Source organism: Heterocephalus glaber, unplaced genomic scaffold (genome assembly GCF_053883595.1).
Source record: "Heterocephalus glaber isolate CG9 unplaced genomic scaffold, H.glaber_assembly_v1.0 deba00000331, whole genome shotgun sequence".
Lineage (NCBI taxonomy): Eukaryota > Metazoa > Chordata > Mammalia > Rodentia > Bathyergidae > Heterocephalus > Heterocephalus glaber.
Genome location: NW_028258142.1, coordinates 40,845,372 through 40,868,442, shown reverse-complemented (window position 1 = coordinate 40,868,442; position 23,071 = coordinate 40,845,372).

Below are 23,071 nucleotides of genomic sequence, written 5' to 3'. Positions count from 1 at the left end.
AGACAGTAACGAACATGGCATTTTTATCAATTATGAAATAAAGACTTGTTTCCACAGTTACTATACAACAGTGGAAAGGCTGGGTCTCTGTGTTAGAACAATTTAGATTCTTATATGACATGTGACATTGTGAAATGCTCTATTCTCTGAACTTTGCTTTTCTTATCATAAAAGTGGGATGATAATATCTGATAAAATTCTTAGCAGATTAATGAGGTCATATGTAAAACCAAGTCATATATATATGTATATATATATTTAATTTTAACTTCATTAGTAATTAAATTGCTTTGAGGATTCTGTAAGGCAGCTTTGAGTACTTTCTATTTCAGTTATATGTATATAAAATTGTCAAGTAGATGTGCTTACTGTTTTACAAAATGTAATTTGGTAACACGATATTGTTGAAGAATCCTTCCCTCCCAGAATTCTGGAGCTCAAAGAGAGTGTATAGAAAAACAATTCAATGTATTTTATCACACACACACACAATTCTTCTCAATAAAGTAAATAACTTTTCCAAGGTCACTTAGCTGAATGAAGGCAGATCCAGAAAAGACTCAGGTATTCTGATTCCCCAGCCATAAGCTCCTTGATCTAAACCATTTTTCTTCATTTGTGCCCTGCTCCTTTTGGCAGCTTGGCTCAAATTTCTTCCTTACCCATTCATATTTGCTGCTTCCAAACTCATCATATGCTCCCTTCCAGCCCGGAGTCCATATGGCCATGCTCTTCTGGAAGGTGAATGTCTGAAATTGCCGCCATCACACTATCTACTTCCAGCCATATGAGTAGGCCAGGAAATGACTTTTGGGCACTATTAACCTGAGTTGGCTGGGAGTCAGGGACGCCGAGGTGAAACACTCTCCATAGTGTTTGTAAACCCTGGAGTCAGACTCTGGCGTTCTGCAAACCAGGATTCCTTTGGGAGCTTACAAAGCACTTTCTGTACTTTTTTTTCAAATGACTCCACTGAAAGCAAGAGCACAAGGCAGAGAAAAATGGCTCCTAGTTATGAGCAGTTATATATGAAAAATATTATGAGTGCCTAACATGGGTGGAAAACTATAAAATGAGCAAATGTATCCTAACCCTTCAGGTCCAGTGAGCCACACAAGTCTCTCTCACATTTGAGGGAGATGTTATAGGCCATTTACTTTTCTTTGCACTCTCTAGAGTGGGAACACTGTGAGTTGAAATATGCTGGAGACACTTTGCAAGACAAGTAAGAATTGAGACATGTTAAAAAGTCAATGATATTCAGTTTTATTTTGTTATAAATTCAAATTTCAGAGCCAAATTTACCACAGTCACAAAAGTACTATGATTTATATTCTCCAAAGGCCCCTTTTGCCAAAATATATTCATTCATACTATGCCACATCACCTAAGACCTGCACAAACATTTTTTCTACTGGTTAATCAGAGACCTGCCTTGTAAACACATGTATCTGTTACATTTCACTATTTTAATTCTTACTGATAGGGAATTTCATAGGCAAAAACAAAGTCGTTTTGATGGGAAGATATGGAGACATTTTGAAGAGCTGTTAGATATAAACTGCTGTGTGGTCACAGAGGTGAAGGGAAATAGGATTCTAGTGTGCTTAACAAGAATGGAGGGATATCAAAGAAGAGGGGTGAAAGGATATTAAAGAAATGCTTTTCACATTTTGAAACTTTTCCAAAATCTGTAGAAGAGACCTTAGTCCTGTCCACTGCACAGCTGGCACATGTTGAACCAGTCAAGGACCAAAGCCTCCTACAACAAAGACTGTTAGAGAGCACTGAGAAACAACCTCATTTTCCCTGCACAGGAGTCAAAGGGCTTGAGACAGATGAGTAGGAAATTCAGCTGACTTCCTGATCTCCCAGGCCATTAACGAATGCCTAGGGAAATGAAATTTGTTTGCCCTTTTAACATTTACCTGACAATTTAAATACAAATAGCAAAGGTAGCCTTAAAATGATCCTTCATGCTTTAGAGAATTGGCCATTAATGTGTCCAATTGACCTCCTGCAGTAGTGAATTGTCTCCATTGACCACATTTTCCATGTACAAATCTTTAGTAAGAAATACACTGATTCCAGAAGTCAATAGACTGAATGGCTTTTGTATCCTTAACAGGTATGAATAAATTAAATATCTAGGCAAATGAAACTTAGTGGAAGTCTGCATGCTTTCTTTTCGTAAAAGACGAATATTTCAGGCTTCCTTTTCTGCTTTCTGGAGTCAGCAAAGGATTGGTCTTAAGGCTCATCAACATGCATATGCACTCTCCATATAAGAAAAGACTTGGTTTAGTCTTGCTTATTCATCACAAAGCCTTTGCCTACATATGGTCCACAAATTGAGCATTTTGTTCTTGATCCAGATTTGCAGCTGCCTTATGGCTCAGCTGATTGACTCATCAATGCTACAAACTAAATTGAACACTAAGATACCTTTAAGTCACACACAAGAAGTATGTTAAATTTATTCTTTTCAGTGGAGCTTGAACAAGTAGAATGCATTATGGTCTTCTTTATATAAAACTTAGGTGATAGTGGTCACTATATAAAAAGGACCTGAATAAAATATTCTTACTATTATCTAGATAATTGAGATAAATGAAGAAAATACACTAGTGTATTCTTTATGACACAAGGGATAAAACAGGTATCTTTAATTATTATTCCAGCCCTGTTACTGCTAGAGATATGTTGTCACAAAGAACAATGCAAAACTTTTATACTAGGGCTACATACTAACTCTTTAAAGTGCCTTACATTATATTGTCCAATTTCTCAAAATGGTCTCTTAGCGATGACTCCCACTTACTGCCCACTCATATTTTTCAATGCATTGCTTCATTTGACCATTCACCAAGGTTTTTGTGGCCTTACCAGCTAAATAAAGAGGAAGACACAAAAGGCTTTAAAACTATTTACAATAGAATATAAATAAAACAATATGTAATGTGCAAAGTAACCACAAAATTTAACAAAACTCCCAAAGTCCATGCCCCCAACTCTTTGCTTCAACTGTAAAACAATGCTTACATGTTAAGCAGGGGAAAGGAAAATCAAAATAGTACATTTAGCACAATGAGTATCTCAGAGGCATGAAAAGGGATGACATGTTTGGAAATTTTACAGTACAGTAATTTACCATCACTGAAATAGAATATTTGAGAGGAAGGATATGAGAAAATTAAAGAATAAAAATTAAGAGAGAGAGAGGCTAGGAAGTTATAGACCTCAAACCATAATGTATCAAATAGTTTAGACTTCTAAGCCCTAGTGAGGAGGGAAGGATTAAGGTAGGAGTGTTATGGATGATTATATTTACCCTATAAAAAGATAATTCAATTGTATGTGAGTAGAAACTTTAGTCAAATAATTTAATCAAGAATCCATTCTATCTGCAGATAAAGAGACTGAAGATGATGGGATTCAGAATTCAAAGAGGAGCTAGCTAATGAAAAGAAGAAGTTGAGGATGATTTTTGAAAGTCTGTCCTGCATGACATGGGGTACGTTGATTTCATTACTTGGTGGAGCAACTATCACAGCAATATCGTCCAGTGGTACGGGGAAGAGTATAGATTATGGGGCTTTTAATATGTCTGGGTGATCACATCCACTTTATAATTGTGAACACTGGCTTAAAACTCATGAAAAATGTCCAGGCTAGAACTATACTTTTGAAGTATTAGACTGAAAGACATAATGACAACTACTCAGTTTTATGAAAGCCCAATACATAAAGAATATCTGATCCGGGTATCCTAGAACAAAGAAGCACTGGCAATATTTCTGAGGTTTGTTCAGTTTAGTGAAAACCAAGGTGCTACCTGTTTTATCTTGTTCTCTGAAACAGTTTATTTTGCATATTGCCTTATACTTCTACTTCATATGTATGTCCATTCAACCTTTGTGCTCCTAAAGATGCATAGAATTTGCACCATCTATTATTTCATGGCTTTAGTATCAGAAAAGCATGTTGCAAATAAAGTATATTATCAAGCAGAAGACAGTAAATTTAAAAATGAGGAATACTGTCAATGATGTTGATCAAAATACCAATATTTTAAATCAAATGGATTTCATTACCATAAGGTAATGTTGTTTACTTTATGACAAATTGTTCATGGAATATTTCTCAGAAGAAGTGAAGCCTGAATCTCATTTTAAAGGTGTACTAGATAAAGTACATCTCAGTGTAGTAGTTACTTGAGAAAAACAAAAAAGTAACCAATGTAAATTATTTTTTCCAGCAAAAAGGCATTCAACAAAATGAGCAATTTTGAGTCCTATTATGTGCTTTCTGGTTATTTCTTCCTGGTTTTATAGGCTAGGTTATAGTTAAGGAAGTTAGACTTCCTTGCTCCTAGCTAATATTTGGTCATAGATGAGATGAGGGAGTAGAGGAAACACAATGCTGTCCCCAAGCCCATTGTTTTTACACACTCCTAAAATTTTCTGGCACATTAATCTCTTAGATAAAGCTTTTAGAAGGAGAGGGGACATGCCAGAGAATATATTCATTTCAGAGAGAACCAAATGGGAGCACATTAACTATGCATTAACTGTGTGCTACATGCTTGTGAGCTCAACCACTCCAAAGGATGTAAAGATAACACTGCAATTGGCTGCAGAGAGAGTGCACAGTAAATGTATCCTTATAAAATCCCTATGTTAACATGATCATAATTATACATGTTATTAGAAAACTTGAGTAGGTCTTTTATACAGTTAGATACCAAGACTAGAGTAACTGAAAATTTAGGTTCAAGACAACCAGTGAGGTACTACTGGTACAGACAGGAATAGAAACTGGCTCTCCCCAGAAAGTGACCATAGGAATCTGAGCTTACAAAAAAGCGAGAACCTAAAGGGCTGAGGATGCTAATACCTCTGTTCTTGCATTAAATTTAGTCTAGAAATACATTTTTATTTGGTCACAAGGCTTTTCATGGTTCAAACTCACAGGAGTTTCCCTTAACCACATGATCTAAGCCTGGGTGCCCATCATGTTTCAGCTATGAGCAAAGTAAGTCCTGTCTTTTGAGGAAAGCAACAAGAAGCAATGGAGTGAGGAAAAACACTGCCTTCTGAAACATCATTTATTTGCAAAAAATGTATGTCTTCAGAAGATTGACTTCCATAACTTTGGAAGCATAGTGTCACTTGTTAGCTGAGGAATCCCTGCCATATGAGATTGTTGTGACATTGACTTTCAATACGTCTGTCCCACAGGGGGCTTCTGAGAACTTTCAATTGTTCTCAAACACCGAGTATGGAAAGTATTTCTCTTTGAAGACAATTACCCTCCAGAGACACCGAGGAGACCTATGAGGGCTGCATATCTGTGCCTCCATGTTCCTCACTCCAGGGAAGTTCACTTGTACTGACGTCAGTGCATGTGGCACTTCCTGAAAGTATGTGAGCAATCTGCACAATTACATTGGTAAACCTGAATTACTGCCAATTCTAATAATGACAGCCAGTTTTGCATTAGGGTAACAGTGAGGATAATTTTTAAATTATCTGAGATATGCCCTAAATTCTCTAAGCGATTTAAACTGAGCAGAACATTCCTATTCTGGTGTTGGGGAATGGAATAAGTGGAAGTAAGCAAGGATTCCAGCAAAGAGTTCAGTAAGAAGGAAAGGTGGATAGAAAACAAGAGAGAGAAATAGGAGGTCAAGGGGCTTAGTAAGAGAACTAACTTTTCCCTGGGTCCTTCCAGAATGGGAAGCAGGATGTACAGCTACACACTTCTGGGTCAGGGGAGGTGCTGCATATAATGTCTCCATAAACAGAAAGTAGTACCTCCTCATGCTGATTTTGTGGTGGACCCATGTCTGAAGTTTTAAAAAAATATAGCAGAGACTTTTTCTAAGGAGAAAAAAAGATTTCAAATTCCATCACCTTTACAATACAGCTTCCGATCTGAGAAGGTTCCAGAAGCACTGCATCATGGGATTTAAGATTATAGAAGTATTTAAGGAAAAATGAACTAGAGGGTATGCCAGTCTGATCCTTCTCTACTCTCATCAACTACCGAAAAAAATCTACCTGTCACATTGCACTGACATCTCAAAAAGAACAAGGCAAAAATATTCTTTTGTTGAGAAGGTTAGGCCTGGGCTAGAGGAAACAGCCTTAAATTGCACTTGAAAGAATTTCCTCTGGTGAGTGGTACCCAGTCTCTGGCAATGTTGTCTCTAAAGATTCCGAGCCAGATTAAAAGCTAGTCTAGAAACGTTATATCCCAGACAAGAAACCATTGTTGAGGATTGAAATATAGACAGAAAAGCCATCAAACACAAGTATGTCAAAGCTGTGCAGAAGGAGGGACTAGGTGCTTCCTTTCAGTGGCCTTCTCACTTCCAGGGTACTGAAGGCCTGGGGGTAGTGCTGTGGCACTAAGCTGCCAGGAAGTATGCAATGGCCAGGCCTGGAGTGAAGCATTCCTCCAGGAGCCCCCAGATTCTTTGCAGTATGGTTAAGAGAGCCAGTCCTTTCTCTTCATTCAACTATAAACACAACACCACCTTAATGATCATCCATGTTTAGCATTAGGAGGTCAGGATGCCTGAGATGGTAGATCATGGACACCAGGGAGAGGTGGAATTAGAGGCACCTGGAGTCAGAGCTGCCTGACCTCAATGGCAGGCACCTGGTGTTGGAGGTGTCAGATCATTTAAATTCTGAGTTATCAGGTTGTTTTGCCTCTTCTTCCTCCTTTTTCCTTTTTCCCTTCTGCCTATTCCTGTTGCTACTGACCAGTGATATTCCATAAACCTAGTTACTTGCTGCTTGCTATAAAGTGTATGGTTGGTAATTCTTTCCTTGTTGTGCACAAAAATTTGGACTATTGTGGCCCATTCAACTGTAATATTTGGATGTACCTAATCTCTAGTTTACCTCACAAAAGATTTATTGTTATAATCTTTATAATTTAGAAAATAAAACTTAGGTAACATTATTTGGCCAAGGTACCTTAGCCAAAGGAAGTGGTGAATCTAGGCAATTTTTTTTTTCCTATTTAAAGCCTGGATGTTTGATAGTGATGCTGACTGCTGGTTTCCTTTTTCTATTTCTCCTGTGTTTGGGACAATGCTTATAAATTAAAGTGTTTAATAAATGATTGGATTAATGCAAAATAAATCACTGAATTGTATTCTATTATAAGAGAACAAACTGAGACATGGAGAATACCAGCAATATGAATAAAAAGCACCCAAGTGAGAATTTTAAAATGTAATGTTGAGTTAGAACTGTTTATACTCCCAGCTCAAAAATGCCAATCAGGGGCCGGAGATTTAGCTCAGTGGTTCCGCCACCTGCCTCACAAGAATAAGGATATGAATTCAATCCCCAGTACCAAAACAAACAGACAAATGCCAATCAGAAGTGTAGTGTGCAAAAAGATACTTATTACAAAAGGAATATATAAATTGGATTGAGCCAATATTGGGGTCTGTTCATTTCAAAAGCAGTAGGTGATAGATAAGTACATAAATGTATTTTTGAATTTTCATCACTCATAAAACACTGTTGTGACTTACAATTTGGAGACTTGCATATAATTTCTGTTGTTCGACTCCATGGTTGGGCCACTGCAGAAATAGAGAACATATTACCAACTTGTGTTCAGTGTTTAAGGATGCCATTTTATTTGGAACTGAGAATATAGTGTGTTTTATTTGGAACTGATAATAGTGTGTTATGATATGGGTTTATGTAACTGTCATTAAAAACTGCACCATGTCAAAATGCTCAAAATGTGCTTTGCATTTTTAAAATAAATTTAAAATGGTAATTCTTACAGCTACACAACTAAAACTTTATTTTACTTCATAATTACATCATGTCCACTCAGAATAGAGACAACTCCATCTAAGTATCTCTTTCGGGCAATTACAGAAGAGTAATAACCTTATCACTTTTCTTAATTCTATAATAACTCCAAGGAAAATCAGTCCAAAAGGCCAAAATACGGTGCAGCTTCTGTGTGAGGATTAACTAAATGAGTGGAATAATCTAGAAAGGTTATATGAATTTTTTAAAGGAGATAAAATTCATACTAATATGATCCTGAAAGAAAGACATAGAGATTGTTCACTCAAGTCTGAAATTTCATAGAATGAGTTAAAATTGTATGCTACGGAATAATCTAGAAACTCAATAGATTGAATTGATAGCTATGTAAATGAAAAAAATTTAAGAGGAAATAGTAGAAAATTGGAGAACAGTAGAAATTTGGTTTATAACACAAAAGATACAGGGTTTTTATTGTGTATATCATGAAAGTCTCTGTTAGATCTATCAATAAAATTGTTTCCCATTGTCTTCCTCACAGAAAGCCTTGTACTTCCTAGATACTGAAACCAGGACACTGCCTTAGAAATTAAGGCTAGACCATAGGACAAAATGTCGTCATGTTTGGATACTCGGATTGCTTCATTGAAATCAAGAGAACCTATGACACATTTCAGGTCTGGAAACAAGGGTATGATGGATATAAAAAACAGTAGCATAGATGACTTTTTAAAGGAATCATTAACATTAGCACTTTGGAAATAAAATATATTTTTCTCTGTGTTAATAAATCACATAAAATGTATTTATTTTTTTGCTTTCATACCACAAAAGAAGGAAGGGAAAACAAAGGGTATATCTATCTAAAAGCTGTGTTGACCCTTCCCTGCCTTTCAATACTAATTTCCCCAAACTGATAAATTCCCAGTTCCTGCCATAACCAAATATTCCAAGAATGATTTCCATATGCTATTGCAAACCTGCTCACACACAGCTGCTGGAGGAAGAATAGAGCCATGAAGCAGCAGCTGCCAGACTTTTGTCCCTCATTGTATCTCAAGACTGGCTGTGCAGATAGGCTGATGAAGCTTGAGAGCAGTCCAAGTGAGTGAGGAGGAAGGATACAGTGCATATGAGTAAGCAGAAAGAACTGGGAGATTACTATGGTCTAGATCTAAAATGTGCCCCAGAATTTTCATTTGTGCTGACGGTGATTGGATCATTGGGATGATATTCTAATGAGTGGATTTGTCCACTGATGAATCTATAGCTACATGTACTTTTAGGAGGTGGAGTGTAGTCTACAAATTCAGGTCACTAGGGCAGCAACCAGGCTCCTTCCTTCTCTCCCTGCTTACTGGATGCCATGATGTGAGCAGGTTTTTATCCACCAGGCCTCTCTTCCGTGCTTTTTCTGCCTTGGAGTCAGCCAACCACGGATAGAAAATGTAAACCAGAATAAACCACCCCTCCTTTAATTTGTAGATATTGGGTATTTGTCCAAGTGAGGAGGAAAGTGACCAAGACAGGTGTTCTCAGTGAAATCCAGCTGTTTCTAGGCTCCTTCCACTAGAAATTGGACATGAAGCTGCTTCTCCAGAAACATGGATGTTGGTTTTGTCTAAGAAGAATAACTCCTAGAATGTGTTTCTTTAATCTACAGAGGAATAGACTTATGAGAATAAATTTGTAAGAAGTTAACTACTATTTCTTACCTTTATAACCATAATCAAGATCCTCAGATGTTCACACTGGACCTTATAGCCCACAAGTTTAGTCTGCATGTTTCTGCCTCAAAGTCATTGCTTTCATTTTGTCTCATGGAGGAAAGTCATTCTCTCCCACTTATCTCTAGTTCAGAATCTCCTATCTTTCAAGGCTCAGTGACAAATGCCAGAAAATTCTTAAAGCTATTCATGATTATTTAAAACATGACTGATGTACTATTCTTTCAGGCTAGCATCTGAGGAAACAAAGGTGAAAAATTTTATGTCTAAATTTGCCCTCATGGATATTACAAAGGGTAGAGAAAAGGAGGGCAAACAACTATACAGTTAGAAAAGTAAGCACAGGCTTGTCTGATGAATAGTTATGTCAGGGTCAAGACAGTGCATGTTTATCCTTACACAGGTGTGAGAGATGGGTGCTGGACCACCGGGTGTTCTCTAAACATATGACATCTGAAATATGGCTAAGGCTTTGGTAAGGATCCTCTGGATTTCTTCTTCATTTATTTGAGAAGGTACAGTGGACCCTTTGAGTTATGACTGGCTTCACATACAAATAACTTGGGTTATGACCAGAATTTTAGTTTTAACTTACGACCAAAATTCTGAGTTACAACCAGAATGTTGGCTACTTGTCCAGTTGTAAACAAAGACTCCCAATGCCAGAAAAGCATATGTAAGAGTATGTGCTAGTCTGAGCCCAGGTGCACGTATTTGTTGATGTGATTTCATTAAGTGCTTTATATAATTGCTACAATTGCTGCTATCAAAATGGCCCCCCAAAACACTAGAAAAGGACTAAGGACAGAAAGGGAGGTAAAGAAAGCAATCACAATTGAAAAGAAAAGGGAAACTGTGGAGAAATATGAGAGTGACATTCATGTGACCTATCTTGCTAATATGTGCAGCATGTCAAAATCCAACATCTTGACAATATTATGGAGAAAATATTTTTATGAGAAAGCTAGTGTTGCTAAAAGTGTTACTCAAATTAATAAGTCATGATCACCAGTGTTAGATGAGGTAGAAAGGCTATCATTAGTGTGGATAAATGAAAGGCACATGGCAGGTTATAACCTGAGTCTATAATTTGTGAAAAATCTAGAGCTCCATATGCACATCTCATAAAGGATACTCCATGAACAAATGATAATGGTGAAACACTTCATGTCAGTAAGAGGTGGTTTCACAATTTTAAAGTGAGAACAAGGGTTCATAGTGTAACTGGCATGGTGAAGCAGCCAGTGCTGATAAAGGGGCTGCTAAAAATAACATACACTACTTCAAAACAATGACACAGAGAAATGGGTTTTACTCTCATCAAGTTTTTTAACTTTTATGTAACTGACTTCTGGAAGAAAATGAACAGAAGAATATACATTACCCAGAGAGAGAAGAAAATGCCAGGCCACAAGTCTATGAAGGATAGGATAACTTTATTGCTATGTGCCAATGACAGCGGTGAGCTCAAGATAAATCCTCTCTTGGTTTATCACTCTGAGACCACTAGGGTGTTCCGAACACATAAAGTCATAAAGAACATGCTACAGGTCGTATAGAGATCTAACACAAAAGCCTGGGTAACAAGAGTACCTTTTCTTTTCTTTTTTTTTTTGGTACTTGGGATCAAACTTGGGTCCTTGCACTTGCGCAGCAGGCAGTGAAACCACTGAGCTAAATCCCTGGCCCTAGAGTACCTTTTCTTGAGTGGATCAGGAAGGCTTTTCTGTCCTACTGTTAAATATCTAGAGGACAAAGGTTTACCTCTGAAGGCTTTCCTCATCATGGCAAAGCTTCTGCTCACCCAAGAAATTTGGAAGAAGAATTGGCTAAAGAAATCCCATGGCTCTCAGTTGTGTTCCTCCCACCTAATACAACTCCTCTACTGCAGCCTGTGAACCAGTAAGTAATAGCTAACTTTAAGAAATTTTACATCAAGGAACTTTTCCTGAAGATCTTCCAGATGGTTTAGGACACAGATTGAATCCTCAAAGAGTTCTGGAAGGAACATTACAACATCCTTTCCAGTGTGGGGTTAATTGAGAAATCCTAGGCCAGTGTCTCTCTAAGGACACTAAGATCTTCCTGGAAGAAAGTGTGGCCTAAAATTATACAGGAGAGAAAATTTGAAGGCTGCATAGAGGAGGCTGAGCCTTCAATTGACCCTGTGGCTGATGACATTGTCACTATAACAGAGTCTATGGGCTTGCAAGTAGACAGTAGTGATGTTGAGGAACTAGTGGAGGAACACTCAGAAGAATTGTCTACGGAGGAATTTCAGAAACTTCTTACTGAGCAACAGAGAATGGCAGCTGAGGGCCTTGGGGGAGATTATCAACAATCAGTGTACCAAAGTTCTTCTGAAATAAAGGAAATTCTGAAAAAATGGACAGAGCTACAAACATTTGAAGAGAAGACCCACCCAGACAGAAAAAGCCAATCATTACATTCACTTACTTAATGACAATATCATATCATACTACAGACCAGTGTTAAAGAAAAGACAGAAACAGACAACCTTAGACCAGGTTTTAGTTCTGAAAAGGTTGAGGCCTAGTGAGCCAGAAGCAGGTCCTACTGTGCTACAGACTCTCCCAAGCAGAGAAAGGACACCAGAGAGGCAAATTCCTGATTTTATTGTGGAAGAGGATTCTCCTTCCATACAATAACCACCTTCCACTTCATCCTCCCTTCCTGCAAGACACAGATTAACTTGAATGGCAAGGAGAGTATTAAATTCTTATTTCTGGTAAACTTTTTGATGAATACACTAGAAAAATTATTGGTGTTTCTGATGAATTATTCACATTATACAACCCTTTAATATTATTATTATTATTACTATTATTAATTTTTTTTTTTTTTGGTGCTGGAGATCGAACTCAGGACCTTGCACTTGCAAAGCAGGCAGTGGCACCACTGAGCTAAATCCCTGGCTTCAACCCTTTTTTATTATGAAAATGTGAATTAATGGGTGCTGTGGGAAGGTGTGGAATGCATTATGGTATTTCCATTATTTCTTATGGGAAAAAATGATCTTGACCTACAACTGACTTGAGTTACAACTAACCCTTGCAAACTAAATGAATTCATAAGTCAAGGGTCCTCAGTAGTTGAATAAGGTCAGAAACTGTTCCAGGCAGACAGAATAACATAAGCAAAGGCCGTGAGAAGATAGTCTAATCTACATGAGCACACTGACAGGTGCTAGGTGCAGAAAGGGAATGTGGCCAAAGAGTACCAGAGTGTTGAAAGGGTTTAAGGGGTCTCAGGTGTGACCACACATCTGTTCTTCCTCAACAAAAATTGCGAGTCACCAACAATTTTCCCTCAATAGTGGAATAGGTGACCAGATTTATATTTTCAGAAAACCATTCCAGCTACTATGTAGGGAAACAGGTGCTAGGAACAAGGATGAGGTTCTGCCCCTATTGTAAATGGGGAAAAAAAAGGAACAAACAAAATCTAGAAGATAATTAGATCAGGACTTCATGGATGATTGTGTAAGAGGAATAAGAGAGAAAGGGATAATAGAATTTGGCACTGATAGAGATGGAGAACTTAAGGAAAAGATACATCATTCAAGGACAAGAAGAAGTTAATAGAATTCACGATGAGTTAACATTGGGCTTGTATAGAATTTGAAATACTCTAAGTATTTGAATACACATAGGCAAAGAAATAAAAAACAAGGATGCTGATTGGATGGTAATAAGAGTCATATATACATGATAAATCACCAGAGAAATATATGGAGGGTTAGGAAGAGTAAGCTGCCTATGAAAAAGTCTGAAGTTTCCCACTCTGAATATAATCAAATTGATCATTGTGGGCAAAAATGACTGTCAATCTTCTCAATCTCCTTAGAAATCTATCTCTATTCTTCTTATAGGATTCAGGTCACTAGCTATACACTTTCAATTTGTTTTATTTGATTTTATTCACAATAATCAAGTGTCTATTGGACAGAAGATATTATTTTATAGGTAATATCTCCCAATAAATTTGAGAGCTACACACTGTGATTTATCCTATTAGAGATAAGTGTATATGAGTTTTCCAATCCTGTCTCATGCTCCTTGGCATACAACTAGTCCTAATGATTCAGCTACCTTTTGTTCAGCAAGGCTACCTCTGCCAGTGGATTAAATTCTAGCCAAGGACAGGTGGGTGGATCAGATTCATCCTACTTCCAGGACTGGCCCCTAATACAACAATCTATGCAGTATTCCAGGCTTTCTTTATATTTTCATTTGGTGGCCAGTTACACAGTATTTACCAGTGGACCACAAAACTCACAGAAGGTTAGCATTTCAGTCCCTGAATAGATTCTCTTTTGATTTAATTAATTCTAATTTTGATTTACATATAATAATGTAAAATATGTGGTATAATGCAATATTTAAATTTATGTCTATGATGCTTAACAATCAAATCAGAATAATTGCCATTAATGTCACCTCAAGCATTTTGAGTCACTTCTTTTATTTGGGAACATTTACACAATTCAATATTATCAATCATTAGAATGTTAGATATTATCCTGAAAGATTCTGCTTTAGTGTTTGGTTTTTGAATTTTTGTGTGTCTGTGTGTGTGCTGCTTTGTTTTTCTGTGACATGATCTCACTGTGTAGTTCAGGCTGGCCTTGAGCTCACTGTGTAGCACAGGCTGACCTTAAAATCACAGTGATCATGCTGCCTCAGCCTCCCCTGAGCAGGGATTGCAGATGTGTACCACCACACCTGGCACTGAATAGATTCTTGAAGAAGAGTCATAGAACAAAACAAAACAAATTTTAAAAACCACCTACACAGGAACACCTCCATCAAACAGTGGCATAAATGACAAACTACAGATTTGGCATTCTTTGTCAAAGCAATTAGCATAACTGAATAATGCATCAATTTCATATATGCTTAAATGTACTTATTAAAGATGTGATTTAAGTTGAAGTTAGTATTCTAAAATAGCACTTTCTATAACTCATGTGATCTCAGAACCAGCAATGGGGTCTTGCCCTGGGGCAGAGGCTAGTCCAAGTTGGTTTGTATAAACAAATTGTACTGAAGTTACAACAACATTGCTAAGTCACTTGATGGGTGGCACATCTACTAATAAAAAATTGACCACAATTGCATTGCTTGGCAATTTCTTGCTCAGAAAATTAATGCTTGAAAACAAGCAGAGTAAATGAGGACTTATATTCTAGATCATTCCTTCGCTTAATTTCTGATATTGACATTGTAAAACAATAGCACAAAATAAAGGCCCTCTAAGGTCCCCTTTATCTTCCCCTAGAATTTTGTGACTTATGGACATTGGATTTACTAAATTCCAGAGGAGTCAAGCCACCTGTAATTCCATGCCAGCAATCACTGCATTCTGCAGGCTGAGGCAGGAGGATGACAAGTTGGAGGGCAGCCTGAACTAAAAGAAAATTTAAAGCTGGCCTCTATAACAAGATCCTGTCTCAAACAAAACAAAAACAAAACACAAGAAAACAAAATAAAAGCATTAAAAATTCCTAAAGAAAAGTTATACTTAAGATACTAATTATTCAATGATTCTATCTTGGAAACAGCATCAACCTTACCTGGTCTTGTAAAATTAGAAAAACAAATGAATATGCAGACTGTGAAGGAAGCAGTCTAGATAGTAAGATGAGAAAATAAAAATGTGAAACCCTTACCAAGCTTGCTTTGTAGCCTATCATAGTTAGTAATACCATCATTAAAATCCTATTAGTAGCTAAACAAAACATCCACAAATGAAGTAATCCAAGAGGGCCTTTTATATGTGCAGAATTCTTAGCAATTTGATCTGAAATGTGGTACTCAGTACTAGAAATTGGCTCTGCTATTTGAAATCTTACTGCAAAAAATGTCTAACAATAGTCCCTTTAGTTTGTCTGTCACGATAGAGGTTATTTCATTTTCTGGCTATCTAAACACAATTGAGAAATATATTAAATACAAGAAACAGAATGGAGATGACCTTACAATACATAAATTAATCTTTATTTCTATTCAAAAACATACAATTATTTCTGCAGAAAATTAGTTAGCAATCTAAAACCCGAACAAGCAATATTTGGATTTGTATATAGAAGAAAACAGAGGAAAACTTAATCATGTTCAAGCTAAATTAGCATAAATTCCCTTAACATATATATATATATATATATATATATATTTTTTTTTTTTTTTCAGGCCACAGCAATAAATACCTAAGCCGATGATGTTACAATTATACAGCTGAATTTGAGCACAGAGAAAGACAAATGGAGTAGGAAAGAAACAGAGCCAGAGACAGAGCCAGAAAAAACAGAGAAACAGACAGACAGACAGAGATTTTAGATCAAAGTGCTATCATGACTGTTAAGAATATAAGAGAAATATAAATAGATTAAGACATGTTTCTAACTTATAAGTAGGCTTCACTAAGAAAAGATCATAGATTAATATGAATATTTTAGTGGTCTCCTACCTTTTGGCACCAGGGACGAGATGCACAGAAGACAAATTTTCCATGGACATGGTTGGGGAGGGGATTTAAAAATTGTTTTTAAAATATTTTTGAGTTTTTAAAAATTTTATATACATTTGCAATGCAGAATAATTACATCCCCCAGCACTAGCATCACTGCCTCAGCTTCATCTCAGATTATTGGGTATGAGATTTGCATAAGAAGTATGGAACCTAGATCCCTAGCATGCATAGCTCTCCATAGGGTTCTCTTTTCTATGAATGTCTAATGGTCCTGCTGATCTGACCGGAGGCAGAGCTCAGATGTTGATGAGAGGAGTCAGAAGTATCTGGAAATAGAGATGAAACATCAGTAGCCTGCCATTCACTTCTGGTTGTGAGTCCTAATTGTGCTATGGTCCTGACCCAGGGGCTGGGGATACAGATATGATGCTTAGTATGTATAATAAACTTAGTCATTGAGACATCAAGAGAAGACATGTTTTTCTCTGTGTTTAAAACCAAAACTCATTCAAGTCATTTAAATCCTTTTATATTTCCACTTAAAAACTATTTTTAAATTATAGCTTCTGTTACAAAGAACAAATTAAACATGGAGTCTTTTATTTCAGGTCAAAGCTGATAGATAAAGTATATTTGTCTCTCAGCTCAGAAAACACAGTGCTGTGAACCAACACACAAAACCATGTTTGGTCCAAAATCCCTATGAGATTCCCACCTTCAAGTATATTCATCCAGTGATTTCCATTTTATCCTTTTTAAATAAAGGTTTTTAGAATCATAAAAAATAAATACACTGCAAGTTTGGGGATTGTTTTCTTCTTTTCTCTTTTTGGCTGTTTCATGCTGTGTTAGTGGGATAATTCTTTATCCAAAGCGCTGGCACTCTGGTGCCATCAAGCAGTGATGATTTTTGCCTTATTGCATTTAGCAGTACTTCAGCATTATGGCTGCATACTTCCTCAGGGAACAGGAGGGGGCTGGAAAAAATAGAATGAAACAAAATAAAGACAGAAAGAAATAATCATCAGAGAACATCCTCAGGGAGTGCAGAAAAGCAAAAGCCAAAGAAAGTAACAGCTTATAGTGTTACAAAAATTGTGTGAACCTGTTACAGGGGGAAATATGTTTGATAGAATTTTAATTATTTAAGACCCTAGTAAGAGATTGAATTCATTTTCTGCTTTTAAGGAAGAACCATCTGCAAAGGATTTTATTTACTTCTTTCTCTTTCTCTGCTTTTAAATCTTATTTTCAATCATTAATGTGAGATCCAGGTAACTAAGATTATTCTGTATTGTTGCGTTGCTTTTTATTTATTTGTTTTGTTGTACTTCTTCTAGCTATAAGTGTCATTATGATGTGTTGTAAATGGATGTCATGAAATCAATTAAATTGTGGACAATCTTCCTGAATTACATTAAACCATCTTTACAATTCAAAGAAACATTTGATTGTCATTGTTTTTATTAGGAGGTCATTGAAGATGAATATGGATTCTGGGCAACTGGGCATTATTAAGAGATTTCTTTTAAAGATTAGAAAAAGGATTACTCCAACTTCTCAAAGTTCTGAACATTAAAGATTGTCGGTAAGGAGAATGAATGCTGTAGATTATAAAATAATGATAAAAGAAAAGAAAAGCACACTGAAGCTTTCAGAGCAGCCCATATGAATTAGTAGAAAAGATGACTCTCTAGTTTCAACATCAGTAGGAAATGAATGAGTTCTTTTATGTCCAGTAGAGCAGATCGTGATTTTTGTAGCTTCTCGGGTCTGAGGATCTCCATTTGTATATGATTCAGAAATGACTGAAGCCAGCTGACCTCTAGAACTGTATTAAATCCAGAAAGACTAACAAGGTGGTTTTGGTGATGGATAGAAAAACAAGTTCTTAGCATTCAAAATAAGTCGGATTGTGTAGAGACATAGTATCAGATCATGCACAGTATACTTCAAGGTAGTTTATATTTTGGGGGGGGGGGTTTGTTTTTACTTTTTATTAAATTCTTTTATTGGTACATTGTAGGTATACAACACAATTACATTTCTCATTGAGAATTGTACCTTTACATAATGCATCTTGGTTCTTATTTTTTCCCCATTCCTAGCCCTCCCTTCACGCTCTCCACCCTCCCCTATTTACAAAGACTTTATTTTCATTTTTTCCATTTCTCATCATTTTTCCTTTCCCTTCTTTCTTTTCCCCTGCCCCTCCCACTACCCCTACCCCTTTGGACCTTTTCTTCCTATTTTGCATTATTGATTATTCATTCTAATCATTGGTACACTTTAGGTATATAATATAATGACATTTATCATTGCAAATTTGCACCTTTACATAGTCTCTCTTGGTTCTTATTTTTCACCCTTGCCCAGGCCTCCCTTCAACCCCTCCATTCCTCCCTATTTACGAAGATTTTGTTCCTATTTTTCCATTTTCTCATATTAATCCCATTCCCTTCTATCCTTTACCCTAGCCCACACACTTCCTTCCCCTTTGCCCCTTTTCTTCCTATTTCACATTACCTATTATACATTTAGACCTTATTTACACTTTCAGTTTCTCACACCAGACAAACTATTCGGTATTTATTCATTTGTGTCCTATTTATTTCACTTAAGAGTATCGCCTCAATGTGCATCCACTTAGCTATAAATGTCTCTAATTTCTCATTTTTTATGGCTGAGTAGTACTCCATTTTATTAAAAAAACCACATTTTCTTTATCCAGTCTCCAGTTGATGAGCATTTGGGCTGTTTCCAAGTTTTAGCTATCACAAATTGTGCCTCTATGAACATGGGTGCACATATATCACTGTGGTATGATTCTTTAAATTCTTTGGGGAAGATCCCCAGCAGGGGAATAGCAGGGTCAAATGGGACTTCCAGTCCTAGTTCTTTGAGGTATCTCCATACTGATTTCCACAGTGGTTGCACCAGTCTGCACTCCCACCAGCGGTGGAGCAGTGTTCCTCTTTCCCCACAGCCCCACCAGCATTTGTTATTGGTTGATTTCATGATAGCAGCCATTCTTTCTGGAGTGAAGTGGAATCTGCATTGTTTTCGTTTGCATCTCTGGAATGACCTGTGATGTTGAACATTTTTTCATGTATTTATTTGCTATTCTACTTCTTTGTCTGAGAAATGTCTGTTCATTTCAGATGCCCATTTTTGGATTGGGTCTTTAAATTTGGGAGGCCTGATCTTTTTAAGTTCTTTATAGATTCGAGATAGTAGACCTTTGTCTGAGGAAGAGCAGCTGAAGATTTTTTCCCACATTGTGAGTTGTCTCTTCACACTGCTGGTGGTTTCACTTGCTGTGCAGAAAATTTTTAGTAAAAAGAGATCCCACTTGTTGATTGTTTGTGCTAGTTCATGGGCAACTGAGGTTTTGTTCATAAAATCTTTTCCTACACCAATGTCTTCAAGGGTTCTACCTAACCTCTGTTCCAACTGGTTCAGAGTTTCTATTTTAATATTTAGATCTTTAATCCATTTTGATTTTAGTTGAGTGCATGGTGAGAGATACAGGTCTAGTTTTAATCTTTGGCAAGTTGAAGCCCAATTTTTCCAGCACCATTTATTAAAGAGGCTATCTTTCCTCCAGTGAGGGTGTTTGACTCCTCTGTCAAAGATGAGGTGGCTGAGTGTGTCTGACATTATTTTTGCATCTTCTAATCTGTTCCACTGGTGCTCAAGTCTGTTTCTTTGCCAGGACCATGCTGTTTTTATCACAGTAGTTTTGTAGTAGAATTGCAGGTTGGGGATTGTGATACCCCCTGCCATGTCTCTGTTACCTAGAATTGTTTTTGCTATTCTGGGTCTCTTCTTGTTCCAAATGAATTTTTGGATTTTTTTCTCAAGGTCCATGAAATATGCTCCTGGGATCTCAATTGGAATTGCATTAAATCTATATAGCAGTTTTGGAAGTAACTTCAAGGTAGTTTTAATAAGATCTCCTATTCTAAAATTAGAAAAGAACAAGAATGTGTCTTCTTAAAAAAGTAAAATTAAGTATGCCCTTCTCTCAGCTCTCTAATCATACTGAGAATAATGAATTAGGCTGGTGAAATAATCATGATGAACTGCATGCTGCAAGGTAATTGGGTCTTGTCTGCTGTGGAAGGAAGGAATGATACCTTGGTAGTAGGGCTTAGTGGATGCTGAGTAGTATAGGTCAAATGCATGTCCTCTTTCTTTGTGCTACTGCAAAGACGGTGACATTGATTTCTTCTTTTAATGGGCAGAGCTGCATGCAACTTTTGCTTTTATTAACAATAGTCAGGTATTTAAGGTGTTCATATCATAGGTTCAAGAAACTTAATGAGCTACAAAAAATGCTTGGGAAACAGTCAGTTTTATGTTATGAACATAGCATTTATCACCTAAAGTCTAAGTCTAACTCAGTTAGCATCTGTAATCTCTTGTCTCTAGTCAAGACACCCAGGCCATATTTAAGTTACGAATACTTCAGTCACCAACACAGCTGCATCTTCTTGGGGAGTTACAATCTCTATAAAAAATGGTCATCCCGGTGACACAAAAGCAGGATTTTTTATGGAATGTATTCATGTTGGATAAGAAAGTTAAATAGAAAAAGTAATCTTTATGTATGCCAGCAAGCTAAATAAAAAACATAATTTAGAGTCTTATTTTCTTCTTTTGCAATACTGGGAATTAAATCCAGGGGCTTCACACTGAGCTAGGCCTCCATTCCTTTATTTTACTATTTTTTTATTTTGTGATAGTATCCTGTAAAGTCACTAAGTGGCCTAGTCTGAGCTGGAATTTGCAATCATCCTGTCTCAGCCTCCCAGACTACTGGGATTACAGACATGCACCACCATATCTTATTCACAAGCTAGACTCTTAAAAAACAAGCAAAATAAGTTTATGCATTGTTTTTCATAGTCTTTATGTGCTGCTTATGGCTTACTATTTTAAAGAAAGGTAGCCCCATTTTATAGCAAAGCAAACTGAAACTTAAAATATTTGTGATTTGATTAAAACATCACACATATTAATGTGCTGCCTCAAAATTCTACATGGTACTTTAATATAAAACACCAGGTCTGGGACTGTCACATCATCCATATCAAACTACATAATGTGTACACTATCCCAGAGACTTAGGCAATCTAATGAAAGACTTGAGACATTGGTGACAAAAAGACCAATATCCTAATCCATTTTCTCTTCCATTTTCTAGCTCTGACTTAGATAAGGTATTCATTTCAATTGCATCCTTCTCTTCTTGTTTGTGAAACATGGTAAGTTATATATTTACTGTAGGGTTTCTGGATGAAGTGCAATGGTTGCCATTTTTGTTTTCTTGCTTCTTGGGCACGTGTGAAAGAGCAGCCAGTAGCTTTGCTTATTCCCATTATCAGTGTTTTAAGAATAGTGCTCCTTGTTTATGAGATGTGGATGCTAAGAGCGGGTAAAGAATGGGGCCGTGCTTCTAAACAGAGATCCCAGGCCAACTGAAAATTACAGTAATAGCTATAATACATTATTATGAAAGTAAGTTTTGTGTTCTGTTGAAAATGTAGTTTGGAAACTAACAGATATATGAGCTACTGGCCATTGAGAAGAATTAAATATGCACCCATAGCTAAAGAAATTGGTTTTAGTTTCCAGTTTTTATAATATCCTTGACAATTTAGCTTGGTCAGCAAGGCAAAGATGCACCTGTGCTTCTATTTCCAAGAATTAAGTAGATATTTTAAAATGAATTAATCCACTTAAAATACCTTTATATATTATGAGTGTTAATAAAAACCAGACTAAATGAGTCACTAAGCAATACACTGACCAGGAATAATGCAGCATTAGAAGCAAGCAAAGACTGAGGACTTATGGTGTGCCAAAGACAGTTCTAATGTTTTTTCTTGGCTTATTTCATTGAGCCTATACACCAACCCTGCAAATAAGGTTTCTTGTAGTCATTACATTAAATCTTTCCTCTTGTGTTATGGAGAAAAGAACTTCTACACAGGTATCTTGATTTTAGAGTCTGTAGCTCTGTTATCTTGTTGTACCACCTAATTGCCAATGATACAGAGGTAACAAGAAAAGATGTACTTTAACTCAGCTATACACATTTATCTCTGAAAGACTCACGAACTGCTTCTAGGACATGGCCTATTTTACTTCACATTAAACAGGTCACTAAAATGAATACAATGCTCTAACATCTAAGTTTTGTGATATTTGGTTAGAAGTAGTGTTACAGGAATATATAATGAATTGTGTTGTGGTGGTGCTGTATTTTAGCTAGGCTGTGTCATCCTAGAACTTCAGGCTATTTTTTAATAAGTCAGTGGAATTCTGGATGGCATACAATCTGATCCTTTCAACTTTACAAATGAGAAAATCAATTCATACAGGATAATTTAAAGCTACATGCCACTGATATCACGGATTGTTTATTAACCTTAAATTTTTTTAAACTCATGTCGAAAAATAGTTTTTAAAATTTTAATAAGGGAGTGTCAGGGATTTAACTCAGTGGTGGCGCCATCTGCCTTCAAAGTGGAAGTTCCCGAGTTCGATCTCTGTTACCAAAAACAAACAACAAAAAAGCAACAAAACAAATTTTAATAAGGGATACAGCAATTCTAGAATATTTAAACTATTCTTTACCATGTTTTCCAGGGTTGAAGATTCTGAAAATCCTTTATGACAGATTAAAATGGACTTATATTACTAATCACTGTATAGAAGGTTTTAAAGGCTGACTTTGGTCTCTACTTAGCAGCCTATATTAGCAGCCTATATTAGTTTGAAATGGATGGTATGACAAATTATCTCAAACTTGGAAAGGGAAATTATCACAAAATTGTTGTCTTAGAGTTTATAGGATCAGAAATAAGACATAAAGCCCTGGGCTAAAATCAAAGGGTCAGTAAGGCTTACTTATTGGTTTATCTAAGGAACAATACATTTTCTTGTTTTTTCAGGGTTCTAGAGACTGTTTAGATTTCTTGGCAAGTGAACTACTTCCATCTTCAAAGCCAGTGAGGGCTAGCTGAGTTTTTG